This window comes from Halichoeres trimaculatus, unplaced genomic scaffold (assembly GCF_033239565.1).
Source record: "Halichoeres trimaculatus isolate MK-OKI-2021-1 unplaced genomic scaffold, fHalTri1.1 fHalTri1_scaffold_11, whole genome shotgun sequence".
Taxonomy (NCBI): Eukaryota; Metazoa; Chordata; class Actinopteri; order Labriformes; family Labridae; genus Halichoeres; species Halichoeres trimaculatus.
The window spans coordinates 6,354,178-6,371,987 of record NW_027437189.1 but is presented as its reverse complement, the minus strand read 5'-3'; the positions used below and the strand labels follow the sequence as shown (position 1 = coordinate 6,371,987).

Sequence of the window (17,810 nt, the reverse complement as noted above, 5' to 3'; positions counted from 1 at the left end):
GATCGGGGCAAAGAGGCTGAAAGGACGCGCTGAGAAAGACGGCGGCGGTAGAGAAGGGCTTTTTTTCAGTTTGTGCAGAGAACATGAGTCCGGTCAAAAAGGCTGGATGGACTGGCCCAAAGGAGAACTTTTGTTTGTGGGTTTTTCTCTGTGTATAACCGATGGATCAGTCTCTGGAGGCTTGTTGTCAAATACAGTGGGGAAAATAAGTATTGAACGTGCCAACGTTTTCCTCATTACATTTATTTCCAAAGATGCAATTCAAACAAAATTTCTATCAGACATTGGAATGAACTCAAATAATCCACACATGAAAAGAAATCACAACGTTCCGGTTCATAAATAATGATTATGTGGGATACGATAACATGAAAAAAGTATTGAACACGCTAACTGAGACTCATCTAATACTTAGTGGAGAAGCCTTTGTTTGCAATGACAGCTTCCAGAAGCTTCTTGTATGTTTGAACTAATGGCCCACACTGCTCAGGTGTGATTTTGGCCCATTCCTCTGCACAGATTGTCTTTAAACCCTGAATATTCTTTGGTGCCCTCTGGTGAACCCTTTTCTTTAGTTCTTTCCACAAATGTTCAATTGGATTTAAGTCAGGTGATTGACTAGGCCATTCTAACAGGTTGATTTTCCTTTTTTTGAAACCATTTAAGTCAACTTTGCCGTGTGCTTTGGATCGTTGTCCTGCTGGAAGGTCCAGCCACGTCTCATCTTCATCATCCTGGTGGATGGCTGCAGATTCAGATCAAGAATTTCCCCATACATGGCTCCATTCATTGCTCCGTCAATTATATGAAGTTTGTCAATACCATGAGATGTGAAACAACCCCATGCCATGATGCTTCCACCTCCAAACTTCACTGTTGGTGTAGTTTTTTTGGGGTGATGTGCAGTGCCATGTCTCCTCCAAACATGGTCTGTAGTATGACAGCCCAAAAGTTCAATTTTGGTCTCATCTGACCAGACAACATTCTCCCAGTATTCTACAGGCTTGTCAAGATGCTGTTTAGCAAACTTTAAACCAGCTTCAACACGCCTTTTCTTGAGGAATGGAGTCTTGCGGGCTGAGCGTCCATAGAGGCCATGGCGGTGGAGTGCATTGCCTATTGTTTTCTCTGTAACAATTGTACCTGCTGCCTCCAAGTCTTTCTGGAGCACTTTCAGGGTGGTATTTGGCTCGTTGAGTACTCTTCTGACTATCTATCTAACTCCCTGGTCAGAAATCTTGCAAGGAGCTCCTGTGCGTGGCCTGTTGATGGTAAGGTGGTGCTTCTTCCACTTGCGAATAATGGCCCCAATGGTGCAGACTGGAATATTCAGGTGCTTCAGGACCTTTTTTATAGGACCATCCATTTGCTCTAGCCTAGCTGATGTTGGTTTGCACTAATTGGAAGTTCAAGTAATAATTACTGACAGATTTCAGGTGGTATGGTGCATTTCCTTGCCAAAGTATACAGCCTTTCCATGGTGTGTTCAATACTTTTTTCCTGTGTTATCATACTTAATTCCACATAATCATTATTTATGGACCTGAACGTTGTGATTTCTTTCAATTTGTGGATTATTTGAGTTAATACCAATGTCTGGTAGAATTTACCTTTGAATTGCATCTTTGGAAATAAAAGTAATGAGAAAAAAGTTGACGCATTTAATACTTATTTTCCCCACTGTATGTGTTATAGAGCTAAAAATGGCCCCAGAAAGCAGAGGCCATGTTGGACATGACAAACACGGATCGTACTCTTCGTTCGACACAGATCTCATCTCTGTGGTGCTCCGGTGTGATCCTTTATGGTTTTGCAACATGTGCACACATGTAAATAGAGTCTAATTATTGCTGCACCCTCATTCAGCTCTCTGTGGTTGAGTGGCCGAGCGTGACAGACACAGCTGTGAGGGTGTCAGTGGGTGTCTGTGATTGTTGCGAGGCAGGAAGACCATAAAAATAGATGCAGAGATGTGTAAGTTGATGTTAAATCCTGGCTCTAATTAAAATCCTTTTTTTGAGCTCTTTTTATTCAAAAATGTCTTATATTTGAAAAACCACAGAAGAAGATAGTGACTTTCTCTTACATCGGAGTTTTTTTTTCTCTACCGTGAGTCACCGCTAAGCTGCGTGAAATCAAACTGTCGTTACACAAAGTTCCTGTTTGGATCGAGCGAGGAGAGTTGATGACGGGTGATTCTTTCAGCTGTCAATCAAAGCTCACGCTGATGGTTAGGAGTGGGCGGGGTCTAGTTTGAGAAAGGCCCACAGTCAGCTGTTCTTCTTTGTTGTCCTCTTCGTGTGTTTTCTTCATCCTCTTCTTGTTGATTCTTCATCTTCTTTGTCTTCTTTGTTGTCTTCTCTCCTCTTCTCTTCCTCCCTTTTTGTCCTCCTCTTCTTTGTTTTCCTTGTCACCTATGTTGTCTTCTACGATGTTTTCTTTGTCATCTTCTTTGCTTTGTCATCCTTGTTATCTTCACTTCTTTGTTGTCCTCTCTGTCTTTTTCTCTTTTTATACTCTTCACTTATTTTTCATCTCTTTTTTTTTTTGTTTTTTAGGTCCTTATATTCTTTTTTTTCTTCTTTCATCCTTGCCGGCATTTGTGTTCTTCCTCTCTTTCACTGCTTCTTCTACAGCTTCATCTTCTTCTTTGAGTGAATCTCCAAACTCCAAAGATTCAAGCGAATGAAAAGAAGAGAGAGGAAATGAAGAGACTTATTTAAAAGAAATGAGACTTCCTTTCCTCTGGAGCGTCACATGAAGTGACGTGCTTTAGTGGTGACAGCATTAGCTGAACACCGCTGGATCATATGTCAATCAGCTTTAACAGAAAAATGAGTGAGGGAACTAACTGAACTTGAATATTTATTTTCTGATATTTAACTATATTAATTATTTTGTTGGATGGTTAATGTGAACAAAACAATTGTAAAACTCTGTTCTTATCCTGTTTTATTGATTTTATGACTGTATGTCTTCCATATTAAAGTTTTTATTTTATTTATTTATTTTTGTAATAACCGACTCAATTTAAACTCAATGTTTTTTGTCTTATCTTTATCTACAGTTGTTCACAAAGTTTAATGCTGTTCGTGCCTTTTATTTCCCCTCATGGATTAAAAAAAAAAGGTTTTTCTTAATTTGAATATATAAATGAAATAGACCTCACATCCATTTGCATTAAAAAAATTAAAGTTAAAGGGTTAAAACAAGAGGTAGTTAAAGGGTTAAATATTAAACACGTTATCAAATATCAGCAGTAAGTATTAACACAGGTTGAATTGGATAAAAACTGTCCCACATTCTTGAAGTCTAAGTCCATCTTTAGGGGTCTGTTTGACACTCAGCACAGCCTGATGTCTCGCTGTTCATCTCTCCTTCTTGCTTTTTGCGCCTCTAGCCTTTTCACCCCGCTCTGATTAATGAGTCCCGTCAGGTACCGTCCGTCACCGCTCACACCAATTAAAACATTAGGCCTTTCCACATGACTTCCTGCTCTTAAACAAACAGCAGGACCGCCGGGTCCCTCCTCTCTCCCTCAGCGCCCTCGGCAGGCGTTGAACCTCTCACCCAATCAGCACCCCGCCGACCCAGCGGGAGCTGTGCTTGTCCTCATTGGGGGAGGACAGACTGAGAGACGGTCTTGAACCGGGCCTGTTAGCCTCCTACGGCGAAACGCAGCACTGAAAAATTAAGCAATCAAAGCTGAGAGTCAAACAATCCCTGCGAGACAGACGGCCTCCACGGAGATCTCTTCCTGCCCTGTGTGCGTCTGCCAGCAGGACGCCGTGCAGGACGACCACGAGTCTGATCCTAAGTCTTAATTGGATCGACCGCTAACAGGCTGAAGCAGCACAACAAGAGGGAAAAAAAAAAGACTGGCTGAACTTGATTGGATGCTTTTCTGGGCAGACTCTTGAAAGTTAATTGTCTCTGACCCTGACTCGCCGTGTCAGGAAACTCTTCAGACCTTGATTGAAAACATTATCCTCCCTCTGAAGTGGACAATAAAACATTGTCCTGCATGGCGCCGTGTGTTGTGTTTGTGTAATCAACGGTAATACTCCGTCAGAGCAGCTCCAGTGGCAACCTGTCCCCTGCTCGCTGACATAACATAATGAGATTAGCCATGGATATCAGTGAGTCAGATTATTTAGAAGGCGAGAGGAGGAGAGATGAGCTCTTAATGTGCGCTGATTCGTTCTGAGTGTCCGAGCGTGTCTCTGTGTGTCGGGGACGCGGGGCTGCGCGCCTGCAGACTTCGTGTTCCTGCGCCTGTGGTGTTTGTCGCCTTCGCCTCATGTTAGCATGCCAGTCAATCAAGTGGCGGGGGCCTGTCTCTCATCAAGGTGCTGTGCATGATTGCTAATGCTCCGATGCGCAGAAATTTGCGCCTCCCCCTGAGAGGGTTGGAGAGTCCCTGCTGAGATGGGAAGGACGCATCTGTCACACAGAGCGGCGCAGCAATCCACGATGACAGATGTGTGGAGTGACTCAGACGGATGACAGCACAGTACAGGAGGCTAAACAGTAAATACAGGAGGGGACACTGACATACAGCTGGCAGAAAATATATACACATGTGGTGATGATGTATGATCAGGAGGCACAATCTATTTCACTTCTATCTGTGACCTTTGTGTCAGAAGGAAATCAGTGATTTTTCTTTTTAAAATCATATAAATTTTTCTTATTGGGCTCTCTGGGTGGCAGTGGTCCTCAAATCCAGGTCCTGACAGTATCTGGTGCACGTTATTCCCTGCTCACCATGTCTCCTGTCCCACTTCAAATTGTGCTAAAAAACAGGAAAGAAAAACATTTTATTCCTGCTGATCAAGGATTAGCTTAGCATATTAGAGCATCCTGAAAAAGAAAAACTTAAACCTCAAACCTAAATGTCAACCTCTTACAATTCTTACATAATCTGCCAAAGTCAATAACACCCTGGAATTACCGTCCATTACAAGCTGAGTTGGGAAAGCTTCAGGTCCCTGTGAGGACTTTGTAAGTGATCTTGAAAAAGTCTCACTGAACAAATGTTTAAAATGGGATAAGGAAGAAGTGATTAACAGTCGAGACAGATGTCTGTCTAACATGAGTCTGGTTCTGTCCGAGGTTTCTGCCCGTTAAAGGGAAGTTTTTCCTTGCCATTGTAACTTGCTAAATGCTGCAAAGTCCTGTACTCATGGTGGATTAAGATAAGATAAGACTCCTTATCTTGTCTTGATGTTGGGTTTCTGCTAATAAAATTTTATTAACATTTACGGGTCTAGACCTGTAAATGTTTTTGTAAAGTGTCTTGAAATAACATTTGTTATGATTTGGCGCTATATAAATAAAGATTGATTGATTGATTGATTAAATTTTGCAGGTGATCCGGACCACCATCTGAATTAGGGATTTTTTTTTTTAAAGGACTCTTTATCATTGTGAGATAGGGCCGTTTTCATCATATGTGTATATAACTCCACCATAAATGGTCGGATTGTTTTGCAAAACAATTCAAGACAAGGTCACCATAATTTCTGACAGATGTTAAAGTACGATCCAGATCATGGAAATATTCTAGATACTAAGATCTGGAATATAAAATATGTACTGGGTCATCATAATGTTCAACATTGTCAGGTAACAAATTATCGTACAAACCTGCAACTAACACCAAATTGTAGCAGACAGTCTGTTGAAAGGGAGTATAACATTAAAGTCGGGCTAAAGTGTTGCGTCTCAATCATAATATGCTTGGTGGAGGTCTGCGCTCTCTGAGGGCTTTTCTAGTTTAAAATGAGATTATAAACTGTGATTTCTGAATACTATTTCTCCAGGTTGGTTTATGGCACGTAGAAGTCCCTATGACAACACCACGCCAGCTGACAGAGTTAGGAGTGAGAAGAGAGATCTGTAAATACTGCAGTGGACTGTTCAAACTTTAGAGTCTATCAATAAAATGAAGAGTGAGGTTTTGTTAGCTCTGCTTGGTGAGGTTGGAGTTGGTACAGACATGTCTCAGAGCAGAGTGCTAAATATAGCCTGGAACTACACTACAGTAAAAACTGAGTTAACAAAGTCTACTTGTTGTCACATTTTAAACAACCGTTTTAAGTACATTATCTCATCCCTTTGCATCCTGGGAAAAGATGTTTTGAACACAGAAAATTAGTGTTAAAAAGATCTGCTCTCCATTTGCTTTGAACAAACACACCTGGGCAAGTCTCTCAACAGTGGGTGATAGTACTCATGGGAAATGGAGTCTTTTCCTGAAAAACACTAGCTTTTACTGAAAGTTCTCACAGCCTCTTTAACAAAAATTACAAAATAGTCACAGTTACTACTTTTAAAAAGTTATTGCGTTAATGAGTAGCCTCACCACCACTTCTTTTTGCTGAATGCACCATGCCAGATGTTTCACAGGTGTTTTATCCAAATGAGCTCTCTGAAAAACCTAGCTACATAGAAGAATGTTGATTGTGTGACTATACAACTCACCTCTATGTTCCTGTTCTCAACCTGCAAGAGGGAAAATAACAGTTATTTCTAAGACAAGAAGCTCATGCCCGAATAACAATCAAACAACTGTGTGTTTAATTTGTGTGATAGACTTTCCACTGAGATGCTACAGTGCTAATGCTGGCACCACCTTACTGCTGAGTTAGATGACTAAACATGAGTCGTCGTTGTGGATTTGCCCAGATGTATCAAGTATCTTGCTTGTGTTATACGTTGCTTTGGACAAAAGTGTCTGCTGAATGAAATCATAGAAGTGGAGAAAACTTCTAAACATCTTTAACAGTAGCAGAATCAGGGCCATTAGCAGCATTCGCAGCATTAGCGACTGTATCCATTAACAGCATTCAGATCTCTTTTCACCTATGTTTACTTTTGCTATGCCATAATTTTTTTTAGGTGGCATTTCTGCTTCATGGTTCTGTTTTAAAATACTTTGTTTGATTCACATTCATGTTTATTTAGTAGCAATTTCTCGAGCAACTCTTGAAAAAACTTGGATCATGAACCTCGATGTGACAGTCTCCTCTGTTCTGACCATAGACTGTGTAATTATAGGACGTAGTCTCCCTGATGTCACTCATCTGTTTCTAAAAATGAAGCAAATTGGCTATCGCAGCCATATTGGTAGTGGCAAGTGCTTTGCGTACAGCTGTAGGGCGCCAGTCAGCCACATGACCTGAGCTGTGCCTCTGATTGGGCGAGCTTGCGATCTCAATATCCTCTGAACTGCTGTATTGGAAAAAAATTAACCCCCTGTACAGTGTGTGCCAAAAGTGAAATTAGCGATTTAGACAGGAGACGTTTTTTGAACCAGGCTGTAAAAAGGTTAATTTCTGCTTTAAAAACAGCTTTTTTTGGCTGGGTGTGTATGTGACTCCTGGTACTTCTGGAGCCAGCCTCAAGTGGACACTCGAGAAACAGCAGGTTTTAGCACTTCAGCTGCAGCTAGTCTTAGACTGGAGGTTGCTGCTTGGTACCGACATTTGCCATTGCTGGTGATGAAGTTGTTGTTGGAAGCCCTGCTCCTTCTTGATTCTGACTGGCTAGTGATAAAGTAGTGACAATGATGAGTGCAGCAGTCTTCAAGTTGAACTATTTTTGAGACGATGGTGCAAAACATCAAAAAGCAGCTGACACCAAGGGAAAAAATGAAACCAGTCAACAAGCGCCACAGTGAACTTGAAAAGGTAATAGATCAACGACACACACCAACAGTGCTGAAAAAACCTGCTCTGTTTTTCAGGGTAACGGAGATTTATTTGCTCTTGTGTATCCTTCCTGTCTACAATCATTGTCTTTGCTGAATCCAGTCACATTTTTGTCCATTTCACTCCCCTGGTGTAGCGCCACCAGGCTTTCTGGAACTTTGTCAAGTCTTTTGACCTGTAACAGAATGAAAAGGCAGAAGGCGGTACTGCTGCGGCACTCAGGAGCGGTGGAATTAGCAGAGTGAGAGGGAGAGGCTGAGAGGGATGGAGAGATGAACAGACCTGCAGTGAGTCTGGGAAGAGGAGGGGGTGGGTGGGATGGGGTGGGGGGTGTTTTCTATGTCACTGCAGTCCCATATTGTCCCCAGAAAATGTCACTCTGCCCTTGGGAGGCAGCGCTCCGAGGCGAGACTCATCTGTCTGACCGCATTTAGCGAGATGTTCCGTGGCCAGATCCAGAGGAGCCCGGGAGGCGTCCCACTGCACTTTGTCTGCCCACCAACACCCCGCGCAATGATTGTTTCCCACAAAACCTACAATAGACTTGATCTTTCAGCCGCACAATGGTGAAAGTTTTCATGCATTTTAAAAACTGTTCTGATTTCTGTGCAGAGAAGCAGGAAGCCTTGGATGTGCACCAGCTGGAAGAGTCAAAGGGGCATTGTTCATCTCCTAGAAAATGATGTTTTTGGAAAGTAAAAAAAAATGACTGCACATCTGCTTTCTCTGGTGAGAAAGACGACTTTAAAACTCTGAGTCTTATGCAGTAATTTAAACAACATACACTGCTATGTTCAGCATCTCTTATACTGTATGAACCACTGGTCCCATCACTCTACAGGAGTGACAAGCAAGTGTATGAATTTGGGAAAAAATGATCCCAACAGTGCAGAATAAAATGTTTCTGTCAGGTAAAAAACAAAAACAAGCAAGTTACTCTTCACACACTGACAGCTTTATTATATTTAATGCTCTGGAGGAAAAAAATGCCTCTACAAATGGTTACTACTGGCCTGTGAATTAATGAATTAATTTAAATACCAGCTACGCCTACTAAGAGATAAAATGCAAAAGAAAGGCAACTTTCTTACTCAATTGTCTTCAAAGATAACTTCTACTTTTAAAGATGAGTCAATGCTCAATCCATATGCATTTTAAACGGCAAGCAGGGGGAGACTTCAATGGTTGTTATAAAAAAAAGCTGATCACAAAAGCAGATTGGGGAATGAGTGAAAATCTAAGTGGACTCCAAAAGAGTTCATGATGCAAATCAGGGGTCTGCAACCTTTACTTTCAAAAGAGCCATTTTGACAAAGCTCACCTAGATGAAAGTCATTCGAGAGCCACAAAATGTTCTTTATGATAAAGAAAAAAAAGTGTATAAGATTCTAAACAAAGTTAAAGTCTAGTGAATAGTTATCTAAACAAAAAAATTTGAAAAATGAAAAAAAAAAATAAATAAAAAAAATAAATTAAATATTTGCAAAAAATGTGCAGAACTTCTGAAACTTCAAAAAATTTGCTGAACCCAAAATAATGCAATTTCAAAATTTTGCTTAATTTTTCCAAAATTGTAAAAAATTCTAAAAATTACAAATAAATAAATAAAAAATAGGATTAAAAAAAAATCAAAAATGTGCAAAGTTCCCCAAAATTTGGATGTTGAAAATTTAATGGTAAAAAATTTAAATTAAAAAAAAAAAAAAAATCTGAAAATTTCAGAACAAAAAATAGCATAAATGAGCTTTAAGCCCTTCCCATTTCCCATATGGCTTTCAACAACTTGCTTCAAAAACTCTGTTTAAAAAACAAATGGGTGACATCATGGAGGCTTTGTCCATTTATTATACCGTCTCTGTTTTTAACCTACAATGTTTTCAACTGATCCCTACCAAGGTAACCTGTAAGCAAAGGTAGAGACACTTAAGTGTGTATCCATCAAACTGAAATCTTTGAAAGTCTTAAGCCATAAAAGATAAAGAAAAACAAACTGCAGTTCCTCAAGTTTCCTCTTGAGGCTGGTTTAATGTCATATTAAAGTGTCCAACTTTACATTAGAATTAACTATGCATTCAACCTGTTTAAAAAAAAGTGTTGAGTATGTAGATTGTGAATTCATTGACAGCTTTGTTGCTATATTGAAAGATTTTTGAAACTGTGTGACTTAAAAAAATAAATAAATAAAACAAGAAATTGGCTTCAAGTTTAATGTTTTTTTCTGGCATTGTTGAATATTTTTGAAGACTCTCAAGTGAAAGCAGTGAAAACAAGTGCTGTGTGCTGTTCACTTTTTGTCTTTAGTGTGATATACTTCCAGTCTCCTGCAGTGTCCCTTTTGATTAAATGCTAATAAAAAATCATTAAAATTAGGCTATGACATCATTCAGTGACTTTGAGCAACTTTCAGGACAGTCGAGACCTAATTTCTTTTCTGAAGAGCTGGCAACGTTCTTCATCCTTCTGCCCAAACGTCATCACACCTGACTTCCCTGATGGCTGTAGACAAAGTGTAAGCAAATTGTTGAGGTCAAAGTGTCAACCTTGATTTCTTCTTATATGAAACTGTCCACCACTTTAAGAGAAGCTGAGCACGTTCATGTCTTCTAGGAAAGAGCTTTAGAGAAGAGCTTTTTCTGGTCCAATACTTTTAAACCCTGCTCGTTTCCCAGCTTAAAGAGAGACCTGGAGTTTGGAATTAGAGAACTGGAACATGTTGACATGTTTTTATGTTTTTTTTCTTAATCAATAAACAACTTGATTGTGGGACAGGTGAAGTTAAAGATTGTTAAATCAGTAAACCAAAGTGTTTTTGTAACAGTAAACATGAATAAAGTGACACGTGATGCTGCTTCTATCCCCTCAGGGATGAATCAGTCGTATTAGTGATGGCAGTTTGTGCAACACAAGCTTTTGATATGAACACTAACACAGACTTTGACTCTCTTTCTCTTGCATGGCATCCCTGGGATAGCCTGTGTTCATAAATTAGTACATGAATACATAAATGCGAGTAATCCTCTAATCTAGTACATTTTTTTGTCACGCTGAAAGGCGAGCTGCGTTCGCTGCCGAGGATTAAAGCAGCTCATTAAAGAGAGGCATCCATGATTGAAATAGGCCAAGAGCTCTTTTTTTCTCCGAAGTGAACGGAAGACAAAAGAGCTCAAGGAAATGAATGAATGGTTTATCAGGTCTGGGCAGAAGCCTCCGTCTTGTCTACCATAAGCCCCGGACACGACATCGGCTGCATCGACTCGGCTGAGCGCCGAGATTAAATGGCTTATTGACTGCGACAGGACGGAGGCATCAAAAAATGGAGACTTGTAGCAGGGAGTCACCTTCAGATGTCATCCAAGCAACAAAGTCTTTGAGACACAGACGGGGATGCATCATTTTGTTTGGAGATCAAACAGAGCTGCCACAAGTCCCATAAAACACTTTGATTCGTCTTCTTCAATATTTACCTCCAGGTGAAGCCGCTTTTCATGAAACAAAACAGAGCATGCTTAAAGTGTCGGTCTGCAGCATCACCTGCTTTACACCTGAGAGCGGGCGCTTTATTAAACACTGAAATACCATCCCCACTCTTCTTCTCCCCCTTTTGAAAGATTCATAAAGGCCAGTTAGTGGCTGCTTCACCTCTGAGAGTTACTGGCCTGCACTGGAAATACGATGTGGGAATTCTGGCTTGTCTTTGCAGCGAATGATCACCTGACATTAACTCCCCAGCTCTAAGTTTCCCCCCATAGTTTACTGGGGGCTGGGTTTTAATAATTTATAAGAACTCAGGGGCATCCATGGGAGAAAGATTGAATTTTCAAATGCAGTTTATCTGGCACCAGCAGCTGGGGGCCTCTTGAAGGTGTATTCTGCAGCTTGTCAATATGCTTTCCCGTATGGGCTGTGACATTAAATTAAATAGGTTATTGACTGGCAGGTGAGTTGGCAATGAGGCTGCTAGAATGCACACTCACTAGCTCACTGACCCAACCGGCTATGGATCAGTGGTCCATAAATCAAGGCCAAATAGATCCAGATCTTTGCCTTGTGTTTCCACCCTGCATCCTTTATTTGTTTTTAATTTGTACTGATGGTAATCCCATGGCTGCGCTCAGATATACAGAAGCAATAACAGAGGAAATGCCACTGACTCTCCCAGGGTGCTTGTCGTCTGCTCTCTGTACATGTTTGTGTTTGTGTTTTCACCCTGAGCATGGTGGTGGACAGCACATACAACAGTAAAGCATGTGTTGATTGCTTCTTGATACCTCTGGGTTACGAGGGAGTTTGCAGGATCAGTCATTCACACCTACACAACTCACTTAGAGTTAGTGTTTACATGTTCATAACATGTTTATTTTGACACAAGCTCCAATATAAGTCCAGACTGATACTCTGGATGTAATCCATGGCATTAAATAGACTATATACTTTATTTCCCAATGGTTTCCAAGAAAGCAAAGTTATTTGCCTTTTGGACAACCTCAAGCTTAACACTTACAGTTTTACATGTGTGTCAGTATCTGTGTGTGCCTCAACCCTCTCCTCAGCCTGTATGTTCTTGTTTTGGTTGTACTGAGACATTTCTGGTTACATCAGTCAATCATAGAGCAACCAGTGGGTAAGTGACTTTGCGTGTTGATGGTTGGGAGTGGAAGCTAAATATAGCAGCTACGATAGTGGACGTAGCATGGAGGAAGAATAACACAACCAAAGGGAAAGAAACACCAAGTCCCTAAACAAGGGTATGGAGAGCCTCGTAAGTTGGCTTTCTGCTAACTTACAAACCTGGTTTGTGTCAAATACCTTCGATTAGCTTGTGCTAACATGCCAAGTCAGGTGCACGGCTCTCGAGTCTCTCTTAGAAGAAATGCAATGCTACAGGTGGTTGCTAGGCTAGTGAGTGTGTTCACGTAACTATGACTGGATGCAGTGGGTGTGCGCTGCTGCTGGCACTGAGCTGAGGAGGAGGAGGAGCCCAGTTTGAATGTTGTGTTTACTAACAAGTTACGAAAATTCCTGCAGACCCAACATAGCCTTTTTTGACCTTTATACTCACACAATACATCCTAGTTGTCATGATATACTTTTAAAAAAGAGAAAAGACCTTAAAAAACAATTACAGTGTTTGAATTTGCCATATGCCCTTTTGGAGGTCATAAAGAATCCATTTCTAGCAGGTTTTCTTGCAAGGACCAACTCTGCCAATTCTCTCCTCAAAACTGTCCTATAACCTTTTTATAGGGCCTCTCTCAGTCTAGAAAAAAATGTTCATATATGTTCTTATATTCATAATATGTTCATACTAACAGACAAGTAAAGCTTAATCTCTATAAGTTTAATTTACGTTATTTGCTATTGTATTGCTATGGTAGATGACTGGCAGGACATAGCTAACCAGGATTGTCTAATGTTACTATGCTACACGTTACAGACTTGTCTAAGAGCACCAGGCTGTCAGCTGCGCTAAATATATACAACGTCTAAACTACTTACAAACTGACAGGGTTTACTTGTAGTCACATTAGCCTACAGATACGTCAGAGCACTGGGCTAATATACAGCAGGCTGCTACAATGTTTTGCTCGATGTCAAGTATCAAACCGTAGCGCTACGTAACTGAACTGATATATACCTTACCTCCGTGCGTCATATCCATTAAAAAGTAGTCTTGAATAAAGATTTTTTTTTTTGATCTGATCTCCAATTAATTCCAAAACAAACACACGCCTCGCCAAAAGAAAGTTACGACAGCAATCTAAACAGATTGTCCTCATAGCATCTTTCAGGAAACATGTAAAAATGCAAATGTTGCCCTAAGGCAACACTGTACCATTATGGATTTGCCAAGACAACATTGTGGTTACTGTTTTTGGGTTCACATACTTTTAAAAAACAAACTGGTCAGTAAAGTATTTTTGGCCCCCTTCAGTTTTTACCTAGATAAATTTGATGCTAGTTTTAGTAAAGTTCAGACTTAGACTGTAGGCTCTAGTCTCTGGGCTTTATCTTCCACACATCTTTCCCACAACAAAAAGTCAGTTTCCCAAAAGCCACACAAATGAAGTATTTCTTTAAATAGTTCATGTAAAGTTGGATAAAATAGGTTTAGACTCCTTGACCCATTTATTTGAATGGGGTGTTCTTCAATGGTACAATGTTTCCTGCTGGCAATGTTTAGACATGAAATCTTATACATCTTTTTTTTTTTCTTTTTCAAATTTTAACACTTTTTATAGCATGCATTGGAAACTATTGAGGCCATCAAGTGTTATCTATTTGTTGTTGAAAAAATGTGTTGAATTACAAATAAATAACTTTCTTTTTTCATTACTGACCATTATGGTACAATGTTGCCTCAAGGCAACAAACCCAAAAAGTAGCTTTAATTTTCTTTCTTTTTTTAAAAATATCTTTAGATTTTGTTTGATCTATTTTAAGACAACAAAAAATACTCAAAACATTTTTTTCTAACTGCAATGACTGTGTACCATAGAGGGTTAAGAAAACACATTGAGATCTCTTTCCAGTTTGGAGTGGTGCTTTTTGTGTATTTCTTCAACATTAATCCACTGTGAACAAGGCACTTTGTTGCATTCAGCATGTGTATAAACTTTATTTACACTGACATCTGAACCTTGTTCACACTTAGTTTGATGCTCCTGGTAATAGCCCCGCATACAATATATGTTTTCTCCAAAAACAGCTTATGCAGAGTCCCCGCTGTTTGCACAGATTAAACATTTCTGCATTCCCCGTTTCAGCCTTTCACCACTGCAGCTTCACATTTACACCTGGAGAAGCCATAACTGGAGCGTAGGTGTTAAAATAAGCAGCACATTCTCATTTCAGTGAATGTTTCTGCACCCCTGTGGATATGTCTACATCTTTAGCCATTCCTATGGAAATGTGGGACTCTTACAGAAACAGAAATGTTGGAAAAGAAACACAATCACCAGCAGCAGTCATTTCCCCCGTGCTGCCGACCAATCCTGGCAGCGCCGCGTTTGATCGATGCAAGGCCACCTGCCACGCCGTGAGGTGTGCTTAGATACTGGAACATGTTACCAGCCAGATGTCATTTGCTTAATGTTGTGTAGATATTGCTGCTATAATGACAGAATATCAGGGCGCGTGTTTCCTGTAATGCAGCAGAGAGGAAGATGCCAGGAGAGGAAAGAGAAATGGTGAATAGCTGAATGTCCAGTTGGGAAAATGGGAAAATAAATCAAGAGTAGAAGCTGGAACAGCAGCACTTTGGCTCGTTACATGAAGGCATAAATAAAAGCAGCGTGTGTTAAAACACACACAGTTTCTTAAGCACATGGAGCATGCACCAGGAGCCACACACAACCAGTCCCAGTCAGAAAATATGATCATAGTCTACTGGTAATACCTCCTGGTGTATGTTTATGGCAGAGGAAGAGAGATAAGGATGAGATGATTCACTAACAACACTATCAATGAATTCACATCTCTTCAAGTGTGATCAAAGTAGCCTTTAGTTATTGAGCTAATGCTAATGCGCTAATTTTTCATTTGTCAGGTAAATTCAGAAAAGGCAGCAGTTAAAGATGTGTTGCTAACAATATATGACTGAAAAAACAAGATGGAACATAACTACAATTCTTCAGGGAGGCTAATAACAAAGTCTAAAGCTAGTAAGCTAGCAGCTCTAAGCTTGGCTGAATCAACTGGAGATAGCATCAAACCTAACTTTGTGTACCTGCATGTAAAAGTAAAATCTTAAAGGTTTTTGAGTTTCTCTGTGACTGTGTAACGCAAGTTTTCCACCAACTGACAGCCAAATATTTTTCATCGGCTAGTTAGCGGCAACCAGCCTAGCAAAAACTTACGCTCTGCTTTGCTAGTTTTGAGAGCTGAAGCAGGGAAGGGAGGATGTCTAACGGTGTAAAAATAAGGTCAGAGTCCTAGCTCAATTATCCCAGCTATAAAAAATAATACTTAATAAGTAGCAAAGATAAGGCTAGCATTGTTGCTTATGTTGTAGAATACACTATTAATTCTTGTAAATGTAACTTCTACATATAAACACTTTTTTGGGACTGGTAACAATGATGTTGAGACAACTCTCTTCATAATTGACCCTATTTCCAGAAAAATTTAACTCATATGTTTGGAACATTTGTTTGTAAGCTCACCACAATGTCATGAAGCCTGTGTTACACTATTGTTAGGTATCTTAGCTACAAGGCAGCAGTGTTGCCAACTCTTAAGTAAGGAAAGCAGCTATTAGCTAGTTGCTAGCTAGCTAAGTTGCAAAATGACTTCATCACCTAATTGTTATAATCAAAAATGTCTATGTTATCATCATGGATGCTGACGAAAAGAGGAATATCCTGGATGAAGAGATAAAAAGTAGGTAAAAATGAAATACAGTAAATATGTTAAGAATGACAGATGATCTTTTTTCCGTCTATTCTTTTCTTTTCTGTCAAAATATCAACCCTCTCCCTTTATCCAGGCTTGGGACCGGCAAAAGTGACCTAAAAGAGACACACACATGGCAGGGCCCATGGCAGCACCTGCTGCTTGTTGAAAAGAGTAAGATCAGTACATGCTTTCATGTCAGAGTCTCCAAACTCCAGAAAAAAAATGGTTAAATTTGACACTTTTTTGAAAAAAAAAAAGTTGCTAGAAGGGTCTGAAAAGTCGCTAAATATAGCAACTAAAGCCCCATTTCCACCAAGCACTCTGGTTCAGATCAGTACGGTTTGGAACGGGTTGGCTCGGTTAAGCTAACCCTGCCCCGTCTTGGTGGGTGGCGTGTAAGCTTACCGCTAAATTGGTAACTGTAAAACAGGGCAGGGAACTAAATGGATCTATATCAACAATTGATCAATCAGTCTTTGTTTATATGAAGCCAAATCATAATAGGTGTTATCTCAGGACACTTTCCAAAAACATGAACAGGTTTAGACTTGTTAACATTAATGAAATTCTGTCTCATTAACAGAAACCCAACGTCAGGACAGGACAAAGTAAGAGGTCTGATCTCACCTTCACCCAAAATGAGTACAGTACCTTGCAGCATTTAGCAAGTTACACTGGCAAAGAAAAACTTCCCTTTAACAGGCAGAAACCTTGGAGAGGACCAGACTCATGTTAGAAAGGCATCAGCAGTTCAGAAAGCTGTGGAAGTCGTATTACATTGTTTTAAAAAAAAACAGTTACAGATTTCTGGCAGATTTTTTTCTGAAGCTGGAACATTTAGGTCACTCATTTTACTGTTAGCTGTGTCGTTATTTGGAAGCTAGCTGTGTTTGCTTGTAAAAAAAGCAAAGTCATGCTCAGTGATAAAATTAAATCCATGAAAACACCTTAAAGTTTTAGAAACCACCCGAAATACGTCATTAATTAAAGAACTTTTATCAGAAACTTGAGCTATTCAAAGTTAGAGGAACTATTGAAAAACTGAATTGTTAGTTGTTGGCCCTGAAATAATTCCTCTGTGAAGAACTTATCGATGATGATTCTCTACTTTTCAACTTTCCAGTTCCTCCCACTCCTGAACCAACAAAGCACTTTAAGAAGAGAAGCTGGAGCAAATGGATTTCCAAACATGGTAATGTAACTCCCCTTTTCACTGCCCTCCTTTTTTGTATTTACTTTTAATTTGTATCGATCTTTCGCCTGCACCTCAATTTTGCTGATGTCAGAAAGGTGACGGAGCATTACAATATACAATACTCTTCCTCTCCTTCTTATCGGGGCAGGAAATGAAAAGCAAATGGCACCTTTGTCCAGGACGTGCGATCGTCCAGGCGGAAGGGCTTTTGAAGCGCGGGGTGAAATTGAAAAGGTTGCAGGTTCACATCCTCGGACAATGACAGCCCCTCTGCCTCCACTCCTGCCGCTCACAGGAGATTAGGGGAGCAAGAGAGATAAGGAGCAGCATTGGCTAAATGTTTTTTTTTTTCCTGGGATGGATCGAAAAAGCTGAAGTGCTCCAGTTAGCCAGAAGACAGACAAATAGACAGAGACAGACTGGCAGAGCGGGGATACAAAGTGAATCATTCAGAACTGACCTTGGCGTGATTGTTGTGCGTAACCTGGTCTGCTGGTTCCCAGATA

General features: G+C 40.2%; 1 long non-coding RNA gene across 1 annotated transcript in view; it reads left to right on the top strand.

Annotated features, from left to right (window-relative positions):
• LOC141798830 (uncharacterized) overlaps nt 1–17,593 on the top strand; it is a 33,282-nt gene extending 15,689 nt beyond the window's left edge. Inside the window, exons 3-4 of the long non-coding RNA XR_012599195.1 lie at nt 17,233–17,301; nt 17,453–17,593. This is a non-coding gene — a long non-coding RNA (uncharacterized LOC141798830). The remainder of the gene's footprint in view (nt 1–17,232; nt 17,302–17,452) is intronic.
• Nucleotides 17,594–17,810: the final 217 nt, after the last annotated feature.